At 35.1% G+C, this 24,421-nt stretch overlaps 1 protein-coding gene and 1 long non-coding RNA gene across 9 annotated transcripts in view; one reads left to right on the forward strand and one right to left on the reverse strand.

Annotated features, from left to right (window-relative positions):
- The window catches only part of LOC123673524, a 35,227-nt gene extending 31,679 nt beyond the window's left edge, over positions 1-3,548 (reverse strand). The window contains exons 1-2 of the long non-coding RNA XR_006746492.1: positions 3,166-3,548; positions 2,857-3,048 (exon numbers count right to left, since the gene is read on the reverse strand). This is a non-coding gene — a long non-coding RNA (uncharacterized LOC123673524). The remainder of the gene's footprint in view (positions 1-2,856; positions 3,049-3,165) is intronic.
- Positions 1-24,421, forward strand: part of LOC123673441 (inactive dipeptidyl peptidase 10) — a 536,532-nt gene that overhangs the window by 164,354 nt on the left and 347,757 nt on the right. Inside the window, exon 1 of one of the 8 annotated variants that reach the window (XM_045607954.1) lies at positions 11,319-11,386. The exons of the other annotated variants lie outside the window; for them this stretch is intronic. The gene's annotated coding sequence lies outside the window, so the exon portion shown is untranslated. Of the gene's footprint in view, positions 1-11,318; positions 11,387-24,421 lie in introns of those variants that run through there. 8 annotated transcript variants of the gene reach the window in all.

A 24,421-nucleotide genomic window follows, 5' to 3' on the forward strand; every position in this document is an offset into this window, starting at 1 on the left:
AAGTAAGGACAGAATCCATCGAATGTTCAAAAAATGGCCTGGGTGCGGTATTAATTCAAAATAATTCACCATGTGCATATGCAACAAAGGCTTCAACAGAAACGCAGATGCATAATGCTTTTTTTTTCAATGCAAATTGAAAAGGAATTATTAGCAATTTGTTTTGGTATGACAAAGTTTTATGAATATATTCTATGGAAGGAAAATTATCGTTGAAACCGATCATCAGCCATTACTACAAATTTTCAAAAAACCTCTCAATAGTTGTCCTGCTCGATTGCAGAAAATATTACTACAATTACAAAAATTTGATTTTGATATTATTTATAAAAGAGTTAAGGATTTGATTATAGCTGATGCACTATCAAGGGCATATTTACCAGACGCATATAATATTTTAGAATCGGAAATCGAAGCTCAAGTTTGTTTGATAAAAAATAGTATAAATGCGACACCTGAAAAAATTAGTTTATTACAGTCAGAAACGGAAAAGGACGAAAAACTTCAGGAATTGGAGCAAATTATTGATAGCGGTTAGCCGAATAATAGTAAAAATTTAAATCATAATTTGAAATTGTACTTTCCATATAGAAGTGAATTGAATATTGTTGATGGATTGATTTTCAAAGGAAATGATATTGTAATTGTTAGAGTTCACCCTGTGTAACTCTTTTTTAAACATGGCTACAATACTTAGAACATTAATAAGAGGAATGGCAATCGCCTTGTAACTGAAGCATTTGTTTTGATGCCAACATTCGTAGCTCCTTGTCTGACCGGCGTCTATGGCAGTGGCGTAACATATTTTGATTTATTTCGAAATAATCAATTGGTGCTCAAAAATAGTTTAGGGTGTGATTTATTTATGAAAATTCTTTCGTAATTAGAAAAGGTCAATGTTTTTCTCAGTTTTATGATTTAGCCATTGTGAAGTTAGGAAAAAAAGATTTCTGATAATTATTAAACATAAATACGGATAAAATCTTTTTTGCTGTATGAATTTCAATTTAACACTCAAATTATTATTTCCCATTTCTTAAGATGTGAAGGGCAGTCGGAATTCGCAGGAAATCTTTTTTTCTGTTGCATTTTCTCATATAAAATATTTTCTGTAAATTTCTCAAGGATCTGATTTCACGATTTATTCAACAATGAATGGCAGGATAGGCTGGTGGATTTCAATTGAATTTATTCAACTTTTTCAAAACATAATAAACTAGTGAAAACTATTCTTCATGAACAATGATTTACTGGAAATTTGGGTTAAATTGTCTTAGGCCCCATTTTGTATTTTCAGAAAAAAATATTCGATTAAGCACTAGATTCACTACTGAAATAATAAAAGAAAAATAATAAGGGCAGCCCCTCACAGAGAAGGTAAATAATATTTTAACTGTTGAGAATTTGTGGAACAGGGGCCAACGCATTTATGTGTAGCGATAACTTTATATGATTAATATATTTTATTTGGTTGGAATCAAGTTCAAACATGACAAAATTATGTAGTATTGCTAATTTCATAAAATAAATGAAATTACTGACAAAAATCCAATTTTTCTCTAAAACATAAAAATCATTATTTGCAATTTCATGTCTTTTTTGCTGCTCTTATGGGTACAATAATATTCTCAGCAAATATACATATAATATATACTAAAATTACTAATGCGTCCAGAAGACTTCCTAGATTTGATATAAGGAAAATATTACTGTATATTATTCAATCATATGAAAACAGGTCATGAATGTAGCAATAGAGAGAAAAGACATTAGAAAAAACAACAGAATATATTTATCACAGAAATGCAGAATATAAATAATTGGTTTACAAATATTATTAAAAAAATCTATCGGTTCAATAAAACAACAGAATATATTTATCACAGAAATACAGTACAAATAAAATTATTGGTTTCAAACATTATTAGAAAATTTTATTGATTTTCAAATATAGTTTTCATCAATCTACTTCTCAACCGATTCAAATATAATTTTGCACTCTGTCGATTTCTCAATTTATGATGAATCCTCAAATTGAAATTAGTTTCCAGAATCATTAAGAATAATTTTCGTTATAGCAGGACCATGGATTCTCCCTGGTTCATCATCAAACAGATGCTGATTGAAAACATTGAACATTTTGGATCAACACTGTAGTGAGAACCAGACATAATAACAAGTTCGAATAATTTTTATCGAATATATTAAAAACCCTTTCTGTCTTCTCAGCCTGAGTATAGATATCAACTGCAAATTGATAGGCATTGGAAAGAGACCCCAAGGTTTTTCCCAAGTGTAGTTTTGACTAGGTGCTGTTTGACTTCAGGATGGACACACACAATATTTTATTTTTGACCTTGAAATTGGACAGGATTCTTCGAGATAACCTAAAGTATTTTTTTCGCAGCATAGGGTTTTCCAAATAACGATGTGAATAGTCTCCAATATAAGCAGGGATTTGAGAAAAACCGTCTCGACCTAGAAAAGCAGAATTTAAAATGGAGTTTTCTTTTATGATATATCTTACTTCATTTTGGATATTCTTCGTTTCCCAGAGAAAGAAGTGGCACTAGAGCTAAATGATGCAAATTCCGAAGGAGAGGTTAAAGTCAGTGTTTCTTCTGGATCATTGGTAATTGGAGGGTCAAATCTCAATTGTTTTTTTTTTGATGGAGATTGTATTTTAGAATCATATAGAGATTCCGTGGAGCCTTGTTCTTCAATACTTCCATTCCCTTCTGAGTAAGTCCTGCAAATTGCTTTATGTTATATGGTAATATTCTGAGGAAGATTTTCAATGCAAGGAATTATAAGAAATATGACAAATTATGAAAAAAAGTTTTCGTTACAACTTACAGAGGTATTTCCAATTTGATTTCAGAAGGAGAAGGCAAACTTCCTGGTAGAAGCCTCTTTCATAGTATCATTAATCGGAAGCAATTTTCAGGAAAGTGATTTGAGCAAAGAAAAATTTTTTTTTTCAACATCGGTCGGTTCCAAGAAATTCTCTGCAACCATTTTTCTCGTTCAAGTTGATTCGATGGAAGTCTTAAAAAAACATTAATTAGTCGTATAAATTAGTTTTGGATTGTTTTCAATTATAACTGAATATATGCTTTAAGGAAAAAAAATCAGGATTCTGCACGCCTATGGGATGGAACTCACCTGTGAACACTAATTTCACCTCCTACAATATAAGTGAAACCACACAAAAAACACTTGCTAGGCATATCTAATATCACTTCTAATGGTTATAAATGAAAATACAAAATAATTAAAACAAGGAATTATGAAGATTTAGCCAACTGAGGAGGTCTAAAGCCAGAACAAAATGACAGAATTCCCGAATGCACGTTGCCACATCGACAATTTATCTGAATTGTCGGAAAAATTTTGATATTCTCCTTCGTTCAATTCTTCGTACTGAAAATAGAGCTGGCAACGTTTTCAATTCGGCTAGCTCAATTGTGATTGGCGCGTCTAAGCTTTCATCTTTTTTGTATTCGGGATCGGGTTCAAATGTTTATTTACCGTTCCTTCTATCTATATTCTAAGCTACAATAAAACAAATTGATTAGTCCATCTAGCGGCAGCTAGATGAACTTGTTTATAGAGGACACTTGGTCCATCTAGCGGTGAATAGACGAACTCGCGTATGAAGAACGATGAATTCTTCTAGCGGCCTATACAAACAGTCATAGAGGACAACTAGTCCACCTGGTGGTAAAGGAACGGTTGATGACCGTTACGTGTGATTTCTATGTTTCATTCGATGACTGAAAGTGGTGTATGTAACACACGTGTTTTTTGAAAAAAGCTTGTTAAAGAGAAAGTATAGTTAATAGTGTTGAATACGAAATATCTTACTTGGTAGCAGAGCGAATAACTCTCAAGTTAGACAACAGTATTTTAGTCGATATCAGTGTGGAAATTGTTCAATAAATCCCATATAATAATATGGAAAAAAATCTTGAAGCTCAAACTGAAGACCTTGATTGGGAAATTGCATCTCCACACCAGGATGAGGAAGTTGATATAGATTTGGCTACTTTAATAAAACAGCAAGTAAGTGATGCTCTACAAAAAACATTTGGACCATTGATGAGTAAATTAAAATCCAGTGCTGATTCATCTTCCTCATGTGGCTCAAAAAGCTCATTGGCCTCCCAGTCACATATTGAAAAATCGATGCCTCCATTTCAAATTCCATATATACCTGCAGAGGAAAAATTAACAGGAACTAAAAATCTTGCCAAATGGAGGGTTAGACTTGAACTAGGACTTCGTTCATTGAATCTCCTAGATTTCCTATTAGAAGAATATGGAAGTTCAACTCATAATATGCCATTTGATAAAAGAGTTCTTCATGATGCTCAAGCAATGCAATATTTGAGATCAACAGTATCCAAGGGCATTGGAGATAGTTTGCTGAAATGCAAAACGGCCAATAGTGCTTATAAGCAGATACAAGAAATGTTTTCTGGCCAAAAACATCAAGAATTTGTTGTTCTTGAAGAAAACTATAACAAGTTGCATTTTCGTGACTAGTACTGTCCCATAAAATTTGTGACAGAATTTCAAAATAGTATCGAAGAATACAGAGAATTAGGAACAGTATTTGAAGAAGATTTATTGATTGCTAGGTTCTTGGCAAAATTTGAGAATCGCTACGAATCTGGTAATCCATATTCAATCTATTATAATATGATGCGAAGCTTGCCCGAACACCTGAGAAACTTCAAATACATAAAAAAACGATTTTTGGATGTTGACAATACCCACATCCGAAAAAGGAAAAATGAGAGTGAAGGAAGTAAAACGTGGAAGAGAAGTAAGCTCACAACCCCATTGAAGGAAATGAAGTACAATAATGAAGTTCAGAACAAAAGAAGAAACATCGACTTCAACAAAAGAGTAAATATGACTGATCTATGATATATTCCAAGGAAGAAATAGAAAAATTGAGAAGAATGGATTTAGAATCGAAAAAAAACCAGTGCAAGAAGTGTGGAACCTACTTCCATATCCAAAATGAATGTCCCTATCCAGGGAAACTCTGTTATAGATGCCATAGATTTGGACATGAAAAAAAGGAATGCAAAGAAAGTGAGTATGAGAAGGATTTAGTATGTATTAACAAACTCAGTGACACGAATCTAGAAGCCCAAAATGAATCTATATCTTTTCTTGTTGATTCTGGTACAACACATCATGCTATTAATAATAATAATATTTTGACTGATTACCACAAATTTGATAATCCTCTACAAGTCACAACTGCTATTGAGGGTACATGTCATGCTATAGGGGAAGGATCTTTGATTCTTCTAATTGAGTTTGCTAAAAGAAAATATGTACTGAAGCTTTTAGGAGTTCATGTAATTCCTATGTTAAAAGACAATATTTTAAGTGTTCGAGCATTCAACTTGCAATTTAGTACATATGTAATCTTGAATACCTTGAATGGAACAATTTCATCGAGGAAACTACAATCTAAGATTGCTTTGATTCATACACGTAATGGGTTGTATCGTTCACAAGCACAAGTACATACAAAAGATAAATTTATGCATTTGAAAGAAAAATCAATATATCCTTTATCAGAAAAAGCAAAATCAGTTAAATTAAATAATATAATTAGTAAAAATAAAAAGAAACCAAAGTTGAGTGCTCGAACAGTAGAATTGTTAGAATCGGAGGGGGAATTGTGGCATGAAAGGTGTGCTCACATTTCCTCTACATACTTAAATAAATTACGAAGTGTGTCCACAGGAATGACAGAATTTATTTACAATAAAGCAATGGAAAAATGTTCCACATGCTCCCTATCAAAATTAACCAGGAAAACATTTAACAAAGAGAGAGATGGGTCAACTAGACCATGTGAGATAATTCACACAGATTTAATTGGTCCAATCTCACCAGTTACATTCGTTAACAAGAATAGATATATTCTAACCTTTCTTGATGACTATACTCGCTTTTTACAAACGTTTGTGATAAAATCCAAAACACAAGTACCTGAGTGCTTAGAGCAAGGTTTAAAAGCTCTAAAATCAATGTTTTCTGAAAAATATTCATTTAAACTTATGAGATGTGATAATGGAACAGAATTCACAGGCAACACGACTACGTTAATTCTTGATAAGTACAATTCGAATTACAAACTGCAGAACCATATACTCATGAACATAATGGTATAATTGAAAGATTGAATCGCACTTTAGAAGAACGCATTCGTGCTTTGCTCATAAGTTCTGGATTCTCATTATCTTTTTGGGGCCTAGCAACTCACTGCGCAATTTATTTGTACAACAGAACTCCTCATTCAGCAATTAATTTTTTAACTCCTTTCGAAAAAGCGTACGATAAACAACCAGAAATGAAATATATAAAGAAATTCGGTTCGCGATCGTATGTTAAAAATGAAACAATACCTAAAGGACATAAACTCGCACCTAGATCAGATGTTATGTATTTAGTAGGTTTTCGCGATACAGGGTTTATAATGTTCGATCCAAAAACTAGAAAAACAATTAACAGTTGCAATGTTAAAATAGATGAAAGTATTTTATATAAACACGACTTTCCCTCAAAGGAACAACTAAAATCATTATCATTTTCTACCATATCAGAAATTGAAGAAAATTGTGTCAAAGTAGGTTTTCAACCATCAACTAGTCAAATAAATACGGAGACAGAATCACTAGAAAATATTGAAAATTCACCGAATTGTACAAACTCGCTATCACTAAATCATTGCTTTATTCCATCGTGTATTAATTGGTCATTCCTTGATACGCATATTAAAAACTTTGATGAAATTTCTATAACCTTCAAAGAAGCAATGACTGGAAGTAATAAAGAAAAATGGGAGCACGCAATCAACTCTGAATTACAAGCTATGAAAAAACATAATGTATGGACTGTAGTTCCACGAGATAAAATTACTAAAATTGTTCCAGTAAAATGGTTATTTAGCATAAAAGATGGTGGTATCCACAAGGCTCGACTTGTAGCTGTAGGGTGTAGAGACAGAAACATATTCACCTGCAGATAAAGCCTCGCCCACCCCTTCTATGGTAACTATTCGTTGGGTTCTAGCCTTTGTTTCTTTTAATAAGTGGCATATCTGCCAATTAGATATAAAGACTGCGTTTTTACATGGAAAAATCGACAGAGAAAAATTTATCAATTTGCCTGAAGGTAAATCTAATAACAGGAACTTTGTGGGAAAGCTTAATAAAGCATTAAAGGGTCTTGTCACTGCACCTCGCTGCTGGTATCTAACATTTGATAAATTCATTCAGAAAAATGGATTTCAACGAAACTGTCGAGAACCATGTGTATACACAAAGTTTGAAAACACAAATGTTCTATTAGTATTACTCTATGTTGATGATATGCTGCTCATTAGTAATAGTGAGAGCTTAATATCGAACACAAAACATTTATTTTCGTCTGAATTTGAAATAAAAGATCTTGGATTTCCCAAGAAATTTGTTGGCTTTGAAGTACTTGAAGAATCAAATATCATTTCAATATGCCAAGCAGATTACATTGATAGAATGCTACGACAGTTTGATATGGAAAATTCAAAACCTGTACCCACACCTATAATGCCTTTGAGTAACTATAAAAATATGGATCATGAAAGTACAAAAGATTATCCATACAAAAGGGCCATTGGGGCACTTTTATTTTTAGCAAGTTGCACAAGACCAGACATTACATTTGCTGTCAATTATTTAGCACGTTTCCAAGCAAACCCTTCTGATATTTACTGGGTTATGATGAAGAGAATATTTCGTTACCTTAATGGAACTCGACACTTGAAAATTAGTTTCAATAAAACTAGTGCTAAAATATTTGAAGCATATGTAGATGCTGACTTTGGTGGAGATCCTAAATCAAGATGCTCGACAACAGGTTATGTTATTTTATACCAAGGAAACTTATTTCACTGGAAATCCAAATTACAACATTCAATAGCAAAATCAACAGCAGAAGCTGAGTATGTTGCAATCTAAGACGCATCAGATGAGATCCTCTTCATTACCAGACTTGCCGAAGAAACAGTATGTAAGGTTGATTTTCCAGTCACAATCTATGAAGACAATACAGCTACTCTGACTCAATGTGAAAAAACTACTTCTCGTGGTAGATTGAAATATATGGAGAAAAAGTTATTGGAAAAACAAAAATTATTTGAAGATAATATATTGAAAGCTGAACATATTTCAACAAAACTACAACTTGCTGATATTCTAACAAAACCCCTTCAACAAGACCAATTTACTAACTTCAATAAAGCACTGTTAAGTTAATGTAATTCATTGCCCAAAATTGCCCTTATATAATAATAATCTTTATTCTCTGACCTTAAATCAGTAATGTTAACATAACTATTTGATATACTATTCTAGTTTCGATAAAGCTACCACTTGATTGACTATTCGAGCTATCTGAAACTCTGTTTCGAGAAAGCTACCACTTGATTGACTATTCGAGCTATCTGAAACTCTGTTTCGAGAAAGCTACCACTTGATTGACTATTCGAGCTATCTGAAACTCTGTTTCGAGAAAGCTAATACTTGATTGATTGTTCGAAGCGATCTGAAACTATGTTTCTAGAAAGCTGCTATTATACAGGGTGTTTCCTAAACATGCGGCAAAAGGGGTTGTTCCTTGGACTATTTTAAGCATGTTTTGTCCTTGGATGATTTTTGAAAAACCTCTTTGTTTCGAAGATACAGGGCGAACAACATTTTTCATATTTTTAAAATTAATAATAGTTTAAATAAAAATGCGTACCGCACTGTGTTTACTAAGTAGGTACAATTCATTTTTAAATTTGTTTAACAACATTCCAATTACTAAAAACGGCCAGTTTTTTGACTTAAAATTGATAAGTGCAGATGGTAAAGGAATACAGATTAAACACTCCAGTAGAAAATGTGGAAGACTTGCGAAATCGGATCATTGCTGGGTGTAACTTAATAAGAAATGATCCTGGTGTTTTTGAAAGGGTTCGGCAGTCAATGAGGAGAAGATTGGATGCTTGTATGCTGGCTAGAGGTGGTCATTTTCAACAGTTTTTGTAGGTTGAGTTGAATTTTCATGTAATTTTTCATAATAAAATGTTATTATCTGAAATTTTGTTTCCCCTATATCTTCGAAACAAATAGGTTTTTCAAAAATCATCAAGGGACAAAATATTCTTAGAATAGTCCAAGGAACAACCCCTTGAATTTTTGCCGCATGTTTAGGAAACACCCTGTATATTATCAAGAACAAAATGAAACTGTACTTTATTATAGCTGAAACTTATAAGGTTTCGTCTTTTCAGATAAAGAAGCAACTCGATTTGCCACGAAATAGGATATTAAAGAAAAAAATTCGTACAGAAAAAAATATATATATAAAAAAAAAAAATAATAATAATTTATCAATGAAACACGACCATTAAGTAGGAGTTTATATATATAAAATATATGATTTTGATGAATTTTCTCTCTTTTACCTTGTCGGCATGGGAGGGGGTGTTAGAGTTCACCCTGTGTAACTCTTTTTTAAACATGCCTACAATAAAACAAATTGATTAGTCCATCTAGCGGCAGCTAGATGAACTTGTTTATAGAGGACACTTGGTCCATCTAGCGGTGAATAGACGAACTCGCGTATGAAGAACGATGAATCCTTCTAGCGGCCTATACAAACAGTCATAGAGAGAACTAGTCCACCTGGTGGTAAAGGAACGGTTGATGACCGTTACGTGTGATTTCTATGTTTCATTCGATGACTGAAAGTGGTGGATGTAACACACGTGTTTTTTGAAAAAAGCTTGTTAAAGAGAAAGTATAGTTGATAGTGTTGAATACGAAATATCTAACTGTAATACCTGAAACTATAAGAAATGAAATGATGGATAGGATACACTATAGTCATTTAGGTATTAAAAAATCACTTGGTTTAGCAAAAGATTCAATATTTTGGCCAGGAATACAAAATAAGGCAAAAAATTGGTCAATGTCATTTATGTTTAAAGTATTCGAATTCTGAAAGTTCTAAACCTTTAATATCTCATAAAATACCTGACTTGAGGTGGAACAAAATAGGTTGTGATATATTTGAGATGCAAGGCAAAAAATTTGTTGTTATCAGTTGATTATTACTCAAAATTTGTGGAATTCTCGATTTTTAACGACAATACCACTAGTAGGAATATTATAAATGCGTTAAAATTAATATTTTGTACACACGGGATTCCACTTACATTGATATCGTATGGAGGGCCACAGTTAAGTTCTGTCGAGTTCAAGCAATTTGCCAAACAATGGGAATATGTTCACAGATTGTCTTCACCTACATACGCTCAGAGTAATGGTAGGGCAGAAAGACATATCCAAACAGTGAAAAAGGTTATTAAGACAGCTATGGAAGACAAAAGAGACATCTACTTGGCTTTGTTACATTATAAAAATTCTGGTACAGAGTTGAGATTGACACCTGCACAGATTTTAATGTCCAGGAATTTGAGATCTAATATAATTTTCAAAGAAAGTTATTATCAGCCTAAAATAATGAAGAATGTAAATCAAAAAATAAAAAACACAGACTGCACAACAGAAATATTATAATCGTGGTGTCAAAGAACTGTCAGATATTGCAATAAATTCAAAAGATTATATTCAAGTCAAACCAAAATCAAATTGGACACCTGTAATTATATTAGACAGATTGAGAGACAGAGTTTATAAAATCAGATTGGAGAATGATGCAGAACTTTGTCGGAATCGAAAGTTTATAAAGGTGATTCATGAACAAGAAAGAGAAAACAAAGTAGAACATCATTCTCCAGGTGATTTAAAGAAAGAAGAAAATGTTCAATATTTTATAAGCAGTGAGGACGGTGAAAATGTTATCATAGAAGAGACAAGTGTTGGTGAAACGAGTTTACCGTTAAGTGCTAATGTAGATTTAGATTTAAGATTGAATGCAGGATGTAAAAATGAAGATGTAGTTGTAAATAACCTGCCTGCAAATAAGACAACTTCTTCAAGCAGAGTGGTGAAACCACCAAAAAGGTTAAATTTATAAGTTTATTGTTTGATCGTTAAGTTTATTTAGATTTAAGTTATTTAGCTAAGAAAGGGAGATGTTAGGTATGGAACGTAGCCCTAAATGTCAATAGTAGTATATGATCAATGAAGAACACAGACACACGGTACCTGGCATAACCTGACATACGAAGTGTGGTATGACACTTGTAAGATATAACTGTACATAAATGAATACATATTAAATAAAGTTGTAAGTGAACCAGAGCTTATTATAAATTAGAACCATACACTTTACATTAATTTCCGGAAATTTCGTCGAGAAGGTGAGTTCTGAATATTGAAATGGGATATTTCTTCAGCCTTATTTTGGTACTTCAAATCGAAAAGAGATGATGGTATGGATCTAATAAAAATGCATTTGAATCAGAATCGTTTCGAATTGGTATTCTGTAACTCAAGTCGTTTATTGAAATCGAAGATAGAATAATATCGAACAGAAATCATTCCGATCGCTTAGACGATACATATTCCATTTAGAGATCGTAGTTCTCAGGTGGAGCAGGATTACCAGATAAGTATTCGCCGATGATGACAAACAAACATTCTTGAATGAATTTGTCGGTAGATGCCCTCAAATATTGCTAGACGCTGAATCTGAATTGATCATTAGTACAAAAAGCGCATTTTCTAGTCGACATAGTAACATCACTGATTTCAGGCAGAACGCGTTTTCGATCAACTTTTTCTTTTAATGTGTTTCAGACATAATAATCCAAAGTAGTAAGATCAGGGCTCCTTGGTGGCCATCTTATTATATCTTACCTTCCAATGCATTGTTCTCTGAAATATTCATTTTCAACAATAACAATAGCTTTATTCCCTGAATCCTGAATATAACAGTATGTATTCCATTTAGAGATCGTAGTTCTCAGGTGGAGCAGGATTACCAGATAAGTATTCGCCGATGATGACAAACAAACATTCTTGAATGAATTTGTCGGTAGATGCCCTCAAATATTGCTAGACGCTGAATCTGAATTGATCATTAGTACAAAAAGCGCATTTTCTAGTCGACATAGTAACATCACTGATTTCAGGCAGAACGCGTTTTCGATCAACTTTTTCTTTTAATGTGTTTCAGACATAATAATCCAAAGTAGTAAGATCAGGGCTCCTTGGTGGCCATCTTATTATATCTTACCTTCCAATGCATTGTTCTCTGAAATATTCATTTTCAACAATAACAATAGCTTTATTCCCTGAATCCTGAATATAACAGAAAAAAAAATTCAAATTTCATCCTAGGATCTACATCACAATAACTCAAGAATTCTGAAATCGAGTAAGGTTCTATGTTTAGAATCAAGTCTGTGAGATCTTTCTTGAATTTCCTAAAATCAACTATTTCTAATAGATTTTTAGGTAGATTATTATAGAATTTAATACACATATAATTAGTACTTTTTTCGGTTTATGTCATTTTATGTATCGGAAAGTGAAAAGGATAGTACGTCTGGTGCTATTAATATTTCTTAGATTCTCAAAATGATGGGGACTTGTTTTCTTTGAAAGAATGCATTCCAAAATGAACAATCCAAAAACACTGAGAATCCTATTCTGTCTGAAGTGCCTTCTGTATGATTATCTGTATATCAGATCAATCCTTCAGCAGATTTTTGAAGCCCAAAGGGATTCAAATGAAAAGTGAAATCACCCCTCATGCTTCAGGAACGAACGTTTGCTGCGTAACAATTCTGCCGGCTCTCGAGCAATACCTCTCGAATACAGGCCTAAGCAAGCCGCCAAGAGACGACAAAACCAATGAACCGATCACTGTTCATCCCTTTAATGCTCTCATGGAGATGATGCAAGGTATGTCATCTAGTATAGAACGCAAAGAAAGTAGGCAGAATGATCTGTTTTCGCAGATTGCAAAATGTAATGCTTTCCTGGAAAAACATCAGGAGATAATATCGCAACATGAGTCAGCGCTGAAGCTTGATACATCTGATATTGAATCCCTACTTCGTAACCATAAATCACCATCGAGTAAGATATCGGATGAGGTCTCTGAACTTCATTCAAGATTTGTTTCTGACATCTCCGAGGTTAGTTCCCAGTCTCTTGACCCTTGACGCCCCCGAGGTGATTGAAAGAGTGAACAAATTCCATAACATAATAGCGTTGAACGTACGTGAGAAGCCTGATGGTTCTGGAGATGCCGCTGTAGCAGCAGAAATAGTCTATGAAATCTATGGTTCAGCTAGTGGGTACCTTGTGGCAGTCAAGGAATAGAACAAGACCAGGATGGTAAGAGATGAATTTCTCTCGTCAGCATGCAAGCCAGCAATTTCGTAGTCGTAAGTCATTATTCAAGAGGATAAGATCAGGGGTCACGTGATGGAGATGAATAATCTCCGACCAGGAACTGAAGCGGACACAGGCTGATGGTGAAGGTCATTTAACTATAGAATATGTGAATGGTACTCCTACAATTGTTCCAAGACACAACATAACGAAATATGCGGACCCAAAAAACTAAATGGACTTCAGATATGGCCTCTGGTGTAATGAAGTGAAGTAATGTTCTCTTCATCCAAATTTTCGGAAATTTCAACTTACGTGCAAGAGCATAGACCTTACTTCCTCTGTTTTACTGAAACTCAGCTCAAGCCTACTATCTTTGATCAAACTATTTCGGTTCCTGGTTATAGTCTACATCGAGAGTATAGTCAAGTCACGGTGGGACATCATGGAGTCTGTATTCATGTAAAAAATACCGTTCTAGAGTCATTTCAAGTTGAAGTTTTCCATAACGATTGGCCAGATATCGACAACTTGCTTCTCAGAATTTCCAATTCTCATTTCTCCTTGTTTCTTGGATGTATCTATCGTCCACGACCATGCTCATCCGACCTCGATCTCATCCGGTTCTTGTCCGACTCCCTATCAGTCTCCAGGAATGTTTTAATCGCATGTGACTTCAATTGCCCTGACAGTTTGGCCTCTGACCCGTCTGCCCTCAGTTGGTTCTCCTTCGTTTCCCTTGGTAGAACTATATAATAATTCAGCTTTCCTACAGGTGATTGAACACCCTACAAGGTTTCAATTAGGCCAAGAGCTCTCGCTACTAGACCTGTTTTTGGTGACGGATTCTAACCTGGTTTCAGATGTAGAATACTTACCATCTGACCATATTACACTGTCAATTGAGTTTCAATTTGATCTTACTGCAAATAATTACTCATTAAAGGCTATCCGAAATGTTTACTATAACAAAGTTTCTGATATGTTGTCTACTGAGAATTGGTCTGGTGTTTTCAATGACATTGATGTGGACAGGATGTGAATTAAATTTCTGAATATAGTAATAGAATTGTGGAGGCTTGCACAACCACTAGAATAGTAAGATGCAATAAAGTTCGACCTTGGATAGATGATAAAACCCTCAGGATGGCTCGAAGGAAAAAATCACTTTGGCAAAGGTATCTTCGCACCAGATGGAATGAAGATTACAAGGCTCATCGTTTTTATTCGAAATACGTAACTGAGAGTACACACCAGGCTAATAAAGATTTGGATAAAAAAGTAATTTTTTCGAAGAAAAAGAAGAAAATTTTCAAGTACATGAGGTTCTATGTTGGGAAAAGTTACTGTACCACTAGTTCGAAACAAATCTGATGATTTATGTGCCAACTCCACTGAAGCGGCGAATGTATTAGCTAATGAATTTTTCTCTGCATTTTCCATGGAGCCTAATGGTCCACTTGTTGACGTCCGGGTAGCTCGTTGTGATGTAAATATCTCTGACATCGAGATTGATGCCGATTTGGTCAGGAAATACTTGAAGCATGTAAGAACTGATTCTGCTCCCGATCGTGATGGTAAATCGGGTGTATTATTGAAACGTTGTGTTGAGTCATTAGCCTCACCTCTTTTTAGAATATTTTTCTGCTCACTGAATGATTTGATCTAAACTTCGTGTCGACTGGCTCATGTCTTCTGTAACTCCCTGTAACTAACTTGAACTTGTGTTCAAGAAGGGTGATAAGTTGTCCCCATGTATTGGAGAGAATAGTTTGCGATCACATCGTCCAATTTGCTTCAACACACAAGTTGATACCTAAGGAACAGCATAGATTTCCTTCTGGACGTTCGACCATGACCAACCTACTGAATTGCCTAAATGACTGGACGAGAGCATGGTATATGGGTGTACCTGTGTATGTATTGTACTCAGACTTCTCTAGAGCTCTTGATAAAGTCCCCCACCGAAGACTGTTACATAATCATTATCATCTGGGCTTTAGGGGCAAATTAATAGCTTGGATAGAGGCTTTCTTATCCAGTCGTTCCTATGAAGTAAGTGTCGGTGACTCATTTTCCACAGAAAAGCCAGTCACTTCTGGTATACCCAGGGTTCCATACTCGGCCGCATCTTATTTTCACTATACACCTCTGACCATCCCTGTTCGCTCCACTCGATATGCTCCATGTTCGCTGATGATACAATAATCTATAACTTCCCCTCGCTGAGACTCAGAGTCTGCAACACGACTTGAACGTCATTAGCTCTTGGTGTAGCGATTGGTGCCTTCCTCTGAACGTTGAAAAGTGTAGCGTGCTTCATATATGAAGGAATAATCCACGTGTGGCATATTTTATTGATGGGGAATCTGTGAAAACCGTATCCAGCTATTGTGATCTTGGGCTGGTGGTGACTGAAGATTTGCAGTGGTCTGAGCATGTCTCCTCCATTTGCGCCAAGGCCAAACGCTTGACCTATTGTATCAGTAAGATGTTCGGGGGTGGAGATGTTTCTACTGTACGTATTATGCTTTTTACTACATATGTGAAAGCGATACTTGAGTACATGGGTCCAGTCCGGTGGCCATCTACGAAACGCGACGAGGACTTACTGGAGTCGGTGCAAAGATGGAACACGCGTATTCCATATCGATGGGATCGTCCATCCTACGACCCTCTTCTCAATATTCTTGACCTCCCCTCCTTTAGAAGCAGATGCCAAAGAGGAGATTTGATCATAACATATCGTTCCCTTCGCGGTCATTTCGGAGATGAGATTTGCGACATGTTTAAGAGAAACTTAAATCATCTCAGAGGACATAGTAATAAACTTTTGAAGGAGAAATTTCGAACAATCCATCGCCAAAGTTTTCAATCAAATTGAGTATTTGACGTTCGGAACAGTTTACCTGTGGATGTTGTCGATGCTGCATCGGTGAATGTTTTCAAGAATGACTTCGACTGGTAGAGAGCGGCATCGTCAGTGATTTCGTGAAGGATTTTCTTTCTTTTCTGTGTGCAATTTCAACGTGTGAACATTTTTTTTTTCGAGTTCATAGAATTTATTCTCGACTATGGTTTTTGTGAATAATAATAATAATTTGTATAATTTTAGATAAGTTTTTTTATTGTTTATATTCCTTAATTTCATGCGTAACACTCTATGGTTAGAATTGAATGTCCCGGTAGCATTGAAAATTTTTCACTTCTTTTCTCATGTCAGCTGTAAAAACAACATCACCAAACCTCGGTAATGTCTGTAAAAGTGTAAAATAAAGCACTAAAACAGTTCAGGAGTTAATAATTCAAACAGTCCATTATACCGAAAATATTTCCATGGTCCTACGTGCCGCATTCTGGTTAGTGTGAAATTCGTAACATCGAAAGACTGGTGACATTTCAGTTCCTGTTTTGAAGAAGACATCATTGGAAACCAAGAAAGTGCCACAGGAATCAAGTCCATCTTTCAAGTTGAAGTCAATTTTATTCGAACAAAAAAACAGAGCTGTGACGAGCACTGAAAAATAGTGCTTGAGCACTAAGAACTCTGAAAAAAGACTCGCGATTACTAAGCACTTCGAAAAAGTTATTCGATATTTCGAGCTCTAAGCACTTTATTAGGATGAATTCTGTAACAGATGTAAAATTAATAATAATAAATAAACATTTTGGAAATAAGTGATGAAACTAACAATGAGTACAATATTTAGTACAATTTCCAAACGAGTAATATCATCGTATGATATTAATTATTTATCTGGTTATCTAATGTATCAGCAATATAAATTGCCATCAACACAACCATTGTCAGACAGAAGGTCTCCACGCCATTACGTAGGAATCATAATCGAAAGTAACCCAAGGAGAATGTATGTCATCAAGGGAGGATAGCGATATACCGGTTTCACCCTTATTATCATCAGTACCGCATAACCCTACCCAAGATGACAAACAAACGAAATAGCAGGCATCTTATTGAACGCTGGCAGTTGCTAGTCAGTATGAATTACTGCAGAGCGCCACCCAGCGGACAAATAACCTAACTACCTCCTCCATGAATACTTCGAAAAAGCAGAATCCCACGTCAACAAGGAAAATCTTCTGTAATTAGCCTAAGCGACTTTCATCGTAAATAATAATAATAAATAAACATTTTGGAAATAAGTGATGAAACTAACAATGAGTACAATATTTAGTACAATTTCCAAACGAGTAATATCATCGTATGATATTAATTGATGATCCCTAATAAGGGTGAAACCGGTATATCGCTATCCTCCCTTGATGACATACATTCTCCTTGGGTTACTTTCGATTATGATTCCTACGTAATGGCGTGGAGACCTTCTGTCTGACAATGGTTGTGTTCATGGCAATTTATATTGCTGATACATTAGATAACCAGATAAATAATTAATATCATACGATGATATTACTCGTTTGGAAATTGTACTAAATATTGTACTCATTGTTAGTTTCAGATGTAAAATTATTGACGAGTAAGGAAAACAGTAGAGCTTCATTAAAGGGAACTGATTCAAAGTAGTGAAATTTTGTGAATAAAAAAAATAAAGTTATTTTATTTCAAAGTTGGCTATCTGAACAAAAATAGCAAAATAAAAATGAATGGGCAAGACGAGGATGAAAAAGAACAATTTTAAATACTCCTACGTATGGATTTTGAAATAATGATGATTGATTCTTGTTAACCTACATATTGATTGCATATCAAATAGCAGGAACCTGAATGGAAGGGACGAATGTGATGAATTAACATTCCATTCTTGAAAACTATTTATTTTTGAGCTCTCGTTCCCTGAACAGATCGCTTTATTATTTCATTATAATGATTATGAATCCGTCCTCCAATTCGATTGTGTCCGTTCTACCGTAAAAATGATAATAAATAAAAAATGAGACTTTAGAAACTTGACATTTTCAGGGTATCTTCGAACATCAAATGTCGCTGTTAAGTTACTCAAAATTCGACAAGAAATTCCGTAAATAAGGCCGAGTTTTTTCCTAATGGTTTCAAAACTATTGATTCGAACTAAATAAATCGTTGCCTTAGGTGCTAAATAACAATTTCAATAATCGTAATGAATATTATGTGGATCGCTCAACCAGAATAGTAGAAAATTCAAACAGAAAATCTCGAAACAATAAGCCAATATTTCCTTGATCACAAAACCGACGGGGTTGGGATAACCATAAACCATAACTTTTCTTCGGATAAATATGCATTTGCATAACTGCGTATGCCAATTTGTATTCAAGACATTTTTGAGTAGAATTTAATATTTTAATCATTTTCTGTTTATTATCTTCATATTTACAATATGAAATTTATTTTTAAACAAGAACAAATCCAATAGAACCTTTCTTCGAAAATATTTTTTGGCAAATCCCAAACAGCTTTTATGACCTGTTGGAGAAACAAACCTAGATTTTCATAATACGCGTTAAATCATATGGTATCAGGAATCTAGTTCGTTATCCCCCCCCTCAAAAAGACAATTCGTCAGTCATAAAAGACAATCGCTATAATATACATGTATCGTCGCTTATTTCTTCTGCTTTGTTTTCGCTTTTGCTTTACTATTGTAATTTCGCTGAAACTAGTGAAAGTGCTGTGCTGCTGTGCACAATAGGAATCCAACTCTGAGTTACTATAGACTTGAGGAAGAATCAAATCACCCTCTATCGCCCTTGAATATTTGGAACTACACCATCCAGGTAAGACTTCTGATACCATTGCTTTTTAAATACAATCCACCTTATCTCTCAGCTTAAGAGCTATCGTTTTCGCCAACATTTTGATCCTTCTGTAGCCGCATATAAGCCATATAATTAAAATTCAAAATTTTCATTTGTTTCAAATTGATCACATATGCGTGAAGATGGCCAATCAATCAAGTGGTCGAACAGTAACCGCTTTCAATAGAAGCTAGACATATTTTCAATTTATTTGATGCAATTATTATATTTCTAGGAGATATATAATTCAGTTTATCGTTTTTTCAATACAAGTGCAGTAATTGTAATCGAACATCTGCTCCGCCATATTCATAAGTTCTTCAGCATTTTAAAACACAGCGACCTTGAACCTGAAAATTCATCTCGCGCATTAACGCAAGTCTGTTGACATAGATGTCAGCTGCAAGAGTTCATTGACCTTTATTTTCCGATCAGCTGATTTTACGGTGATTCGTCCGAATAACAGGGCGCGATGGATAAATTAAAGAAATCGAAAACATTTCGAAATAATTAGATCACTGATATGAAGGCGCTTCATATTCTAGCCCAGAAGGCTAAAACCGATAGAACTCAACACGTCTCATTCAAAGTGCGCTATCAAGATATACAGACGATTCACGATGAATTTTTTGATCATCACAACAAGGTAATTTCCGCGCTTTTGACTGATCCTGAGTCCGATTTGAAACCGGAAAATTTGATTCGAGAGAGTTTTCGTTCTGATTACTACGATGTGAAAACATGGTTTACCGAATTATTTGACAAATACGTAAGTTCCCCATCAGGACCAAGTCATAATGTTAGGTCCACCCGCTAATCATGGAAATGTTCAACTGCCTAAAATATCATTAATGAAATTCAGTGGTGATTACAAAGATTTCACATCTTTTCGAGATCAGTTTGATGCACTTGTGCACAACAATCCATCCTTAACTCCAATAGAAAAATTCACTTACTTGGTTAGTTCTGTTCAAGGCTCTGCACTTTCTTTAGTTAAAACGTTACCTTTAACATCACCGAATTACGTCATCGCCTATAAAAGTATTGTTGAACTTTTTTCCAATCGCCGCTTACAATCTCAGAGTCTGTGGACCGAAATAGAGAACGCTCTTAAGATCACGGTTCCTTCTGCAGAATCTTATAAGAAATTGATAGATACCTTCACTGAAAACTTTGCTGTTTTAAACAACCTTAAATTTCCAACTGACTCCTGGGATTTTATTTTAGTCATTATGATTATAAAATGCCTTGACAAGAATACGCTTACACGTTTTGAAATGGAGCATCAATCTACCGAAGTTCCAGCATTCAGTGAAGTAATTGGTTTCATTAATAGACATTGTCTTGTTTTAGAAACGCTTGGATCTTCAACTTCGCCAACAATTAATGATAAACAAAATACAATGCGAAAATCTGCTTCATTTATACGTCCCGCTTCATCTCGTACTACTGCATTGTTTGTCAACAAATCGCCCGCCGCTACTTGTATTTTTCGCCAAGCAAATCATTCGCTCTATACTTGCTCTACGTTTGCTAATAAGCCTGTTTCTGATCGCTATCACTTTTGTAAAGTAAACAAGCTATGTTTCAATTGTTTAAGTTCCTCTCATGATTTACGATCTTGCAGATCCTGTCATACATGTAAAGTATGTAAGTCAAAATTTCATCACACGCTTCTCCATGACAACACTAAACTTCGCTCTGCTAATGCTTCAAGTTCTTCTTCATCTGCAATATCCGCTATGTCAAAAGGTCAAGAATCATTTCGATCGCAAGCTAACTCAAATCGCCCTGATAATGATTCGACATTCGTTGGTGCTGGGGTCATGGCACTCCCAGTCATGTTCTTTTGTCTACTGCTTATGTTGATGTTTGTGATGGCCGCGGTGCTTATCAATCTCTTAGATGTTTAATAGATTCGGGTAGTATGACTTGTTTCATCACGAAAAAGGCAGTAAGATGTCTGAACTTGCGTAAAGTTCCTAATTCTGTTGAGGTCAGAGGATTGGGATCCATGAATACTAAATTGAGTGGTGGAGCACTGTCACTATCATTTAAACCAGTAATGTCAAATAATCCGATTTTATTCACTGATGCTATAGTTATTGATAAAATTTGTGAAAATTCACCTGTACATCCAGTTTGTACTAATTCATGGAATCATATTCATAATTTACCCCTAGCTGATCCATCATTTCATCGTCCCGGTGCCATAGATTTGCTTCTGGGAGTAGAAATCTTTTCTTGAATTATTCTGTCCGACTGCAGTACCGCTAATGATAATCACCCCGTGGCTATAAATACTGTATTCGGGTATATTTTACTTGGTAAAACCAATAATAGTTTTCCGCATCCTGTTTCATCTTTTTTCATAAATTCACTCGAAAATGTGCACGACTGTGACATACTAAAATTTTGGGAAGCGGAAACTATCCCCGAGGTCGAACATTTTAGTCAGGAAGAAGTTGATTGTGAAAGACATTTTCTTGAAACGGTATCTCGCGCCGATGACGGAAAATTTGTTGTCTCTGTACGAAACGTACAGAAAATCCTATTCATATCATAATTTTCCAATAATATTCATACAAATTAATTTCAGAAGGTATTTCATATTTCTCAATCAAACGTAGATTGAAGGATGTGTGTCTTCAATTTGTCTATAAAATCAGCATTTTCATTTCCGTTCGAAGTTCGTTAACCAGAGAAATACCTAGTTACTTTCATATTTCCGGTGAACTGTGGAATTTGTATTATATCAATAAATATATTGTCATCATATTTACGCTTGGTCTGGACGTCACTAGAATTATATTATAAATAGTTGTTAGTTTTAGAAATAAAGTGCATTTTACACACGATCTGCCTTTCAGTCATAACCCTTAAGTCCTTAACAAATCCTCTATTTAGAAACTCAAGGTAACGTTGTGACGCTACCCCAACATTGGTCCTTCGAGCAGGATTATAACCAAACATTGGTCCTTCGAGCTAACACAAAAAATACCAGGGACTTTGGAACGTCAACCACTACACCACAGAACTACCAGTCATTGGATTTACGACCCAGTGGCACCAGGGACTTTAGAACTTCAACCACTGAACCCCAGAACTACCAGTCATTGGATTTACGACCCATTGGCACCAACTACCAGGGACTTTGGAACCACAACCACTGCACCCCAGAACTACCAGTCATTGGATTTAAGACCCATTGGCACCAGGGACTTTGGAACTCCAACCACTGAACCCCAGAACTACAAGTCATTGGATTTACGACCCATTGGCACCAACTACCAGGGACTTTGGAACCACAACCACTGCACCCCATAACCAACAATCACCAGTAATTATCTTTCCTATCACATTTCATCATTCTTTCGAACCAATCCTTCAGTTTTGTTGACAAGCTGTGGAATTAAGACTGCCCTTGAACTTCTGAGCCTGGTTGTTCAGTTTGTCGAACAAAATTCCTTCTTATTCGAACCGATCCTGTTACCTTTTACCTTGTTGACAAGCTGTGGAATTGAGACTGCCCTTGAACTTCTGAGCCTGGTTGTTCAGTTTGTCGAACAAAATTCCTTCTCATTCGAACCGATCCTTTAACCTTATATATCAAACCTCATATAACTAGACTTGACTAGACTTAGACTACTTACCTAATTCAAAATGGAAAACATCGTCGCAGAGCAGATCAAAATGGCAGAATTCATCGAAAGAATTCTTTATTACTTGAAGAAGGAAGGAGAAAGAAGAAACGAAGAATATTATCAAATGAAAATGGAAATACTGAAGGAAGAATGGAATTACTTCAAGGAAACGCACCAAAATTTAGAGGATAATATACCAGAAACTGATGAATATTTCACGAAAGACATATACGGGCAAGCAGAAAAGATATACAATCAAACATTGTCCCACATTATAAAAATACAGGAAAAACTTCGAGACGACCAAGGAATTACAGAAGAAAAAGAAACGACGAACAGCGATTGCCCAATCATCAAAGAGCAAATCTCAAGAATCGAAATGTTTATGAGACAGCTAGCAAAAATTGAAGACTTGATGGAAAAATCAGATAACATAGCACTTATGAAGATCAAACAACAATCTATTGAAAACATATGGAATGGTATCATCTCACATGAAATCCAAATAAACGCAATAGATAAAAAAGATTCCGAATCATATATGGAACGCGGACTGTTCGATGAAGCAAATGACAAATACGAAGAAATCCAAGTTAATATCCTAAAAGCAATTCAAATGGGAGAAACAAGAAAATATTCAAGAACAAATTTGTCAGCAGTTTCCACTCCAATACTTACTGTACAATATGACTCATGGCCCAAAACGAATTATGGTTTAGTGGCACAGAACACTCATAAGAATGCACAACTCACGAATTTCTGGAATACCGAAAAAACAGAAAATTCAAATGAAACAACCCACGACGATATACCAGTCGAAGAACCTTATACTAACACCGTTCGAAGAAACGAACACCATTACACTGTGAAAATCCCAAATACAGACAAGAAATATTCAACTGAGCATGATGAATCTCAAACCAGGTCAAAGAAACGACTACTTCAATTAGAAAATGAGTTGGAAAAGAATGAAAAGCTCAGCATTTTAACCAAGGAAACTATGCAGAAATACATTGACCTAGGTCACATGAAGATTGCAAGTACAAACGATTCAATGCCAAGATATCATATTCCACATCAGCCTGTAATCAAAGAAGAACGCGATACGACAAAAGTAAGAGTTATATTCGATGCAAGTTCAAAAACCAGTACTGGACTCAGCCTCAATGACATCTTTCACACCGGACCGACATTGCAGCAAGATATCATAGATATTCCGATCAGATGGCGAAAACACAAAATTGCAATGACTACACACATCGAAAAAATGTCCAGGCAGGTGAAATCAGACAGCGAAAATCAACCATTACACTCAATACTTTGGAGAAAAAACAGGGACAAGCTTATACAAACTCATGAGTTAACCACAACAACCTACTGCACAGGACCGACAGCCTTTCAAATTCAGGCGAAAATGCTAATGCAAAAACTACGGAAAAACAAGACCACATGGTACAAATCAATGCCAAAGCAAATAAGACACATTTGCAGAAACTTCAAGATCGAGCTAGGAGAAATTCAAGTGAACCATCGGATTCATCTGACCGGCTATCAGCACTTAGAATTACATGGATTCTCAGATGCATCCCTAATGTCAAATATCATACCAGTATACACCAAAACGATGGACTCCATTGAAAACATACCAAG

This window comes from Harmonia axyridis, chromosome 1, assembly GCF_914767665.1.
Source record: "Harmonia axyridis chromosome 1, icHarAxyr1.1, whole genome shotgun sequence".
Lineage (NCBI taxonomy): Eukaryota > Metazoa > Arthropoda > Insecta > Coleoptera > Coccinellidae > Harmonia > Harmonia axyridis.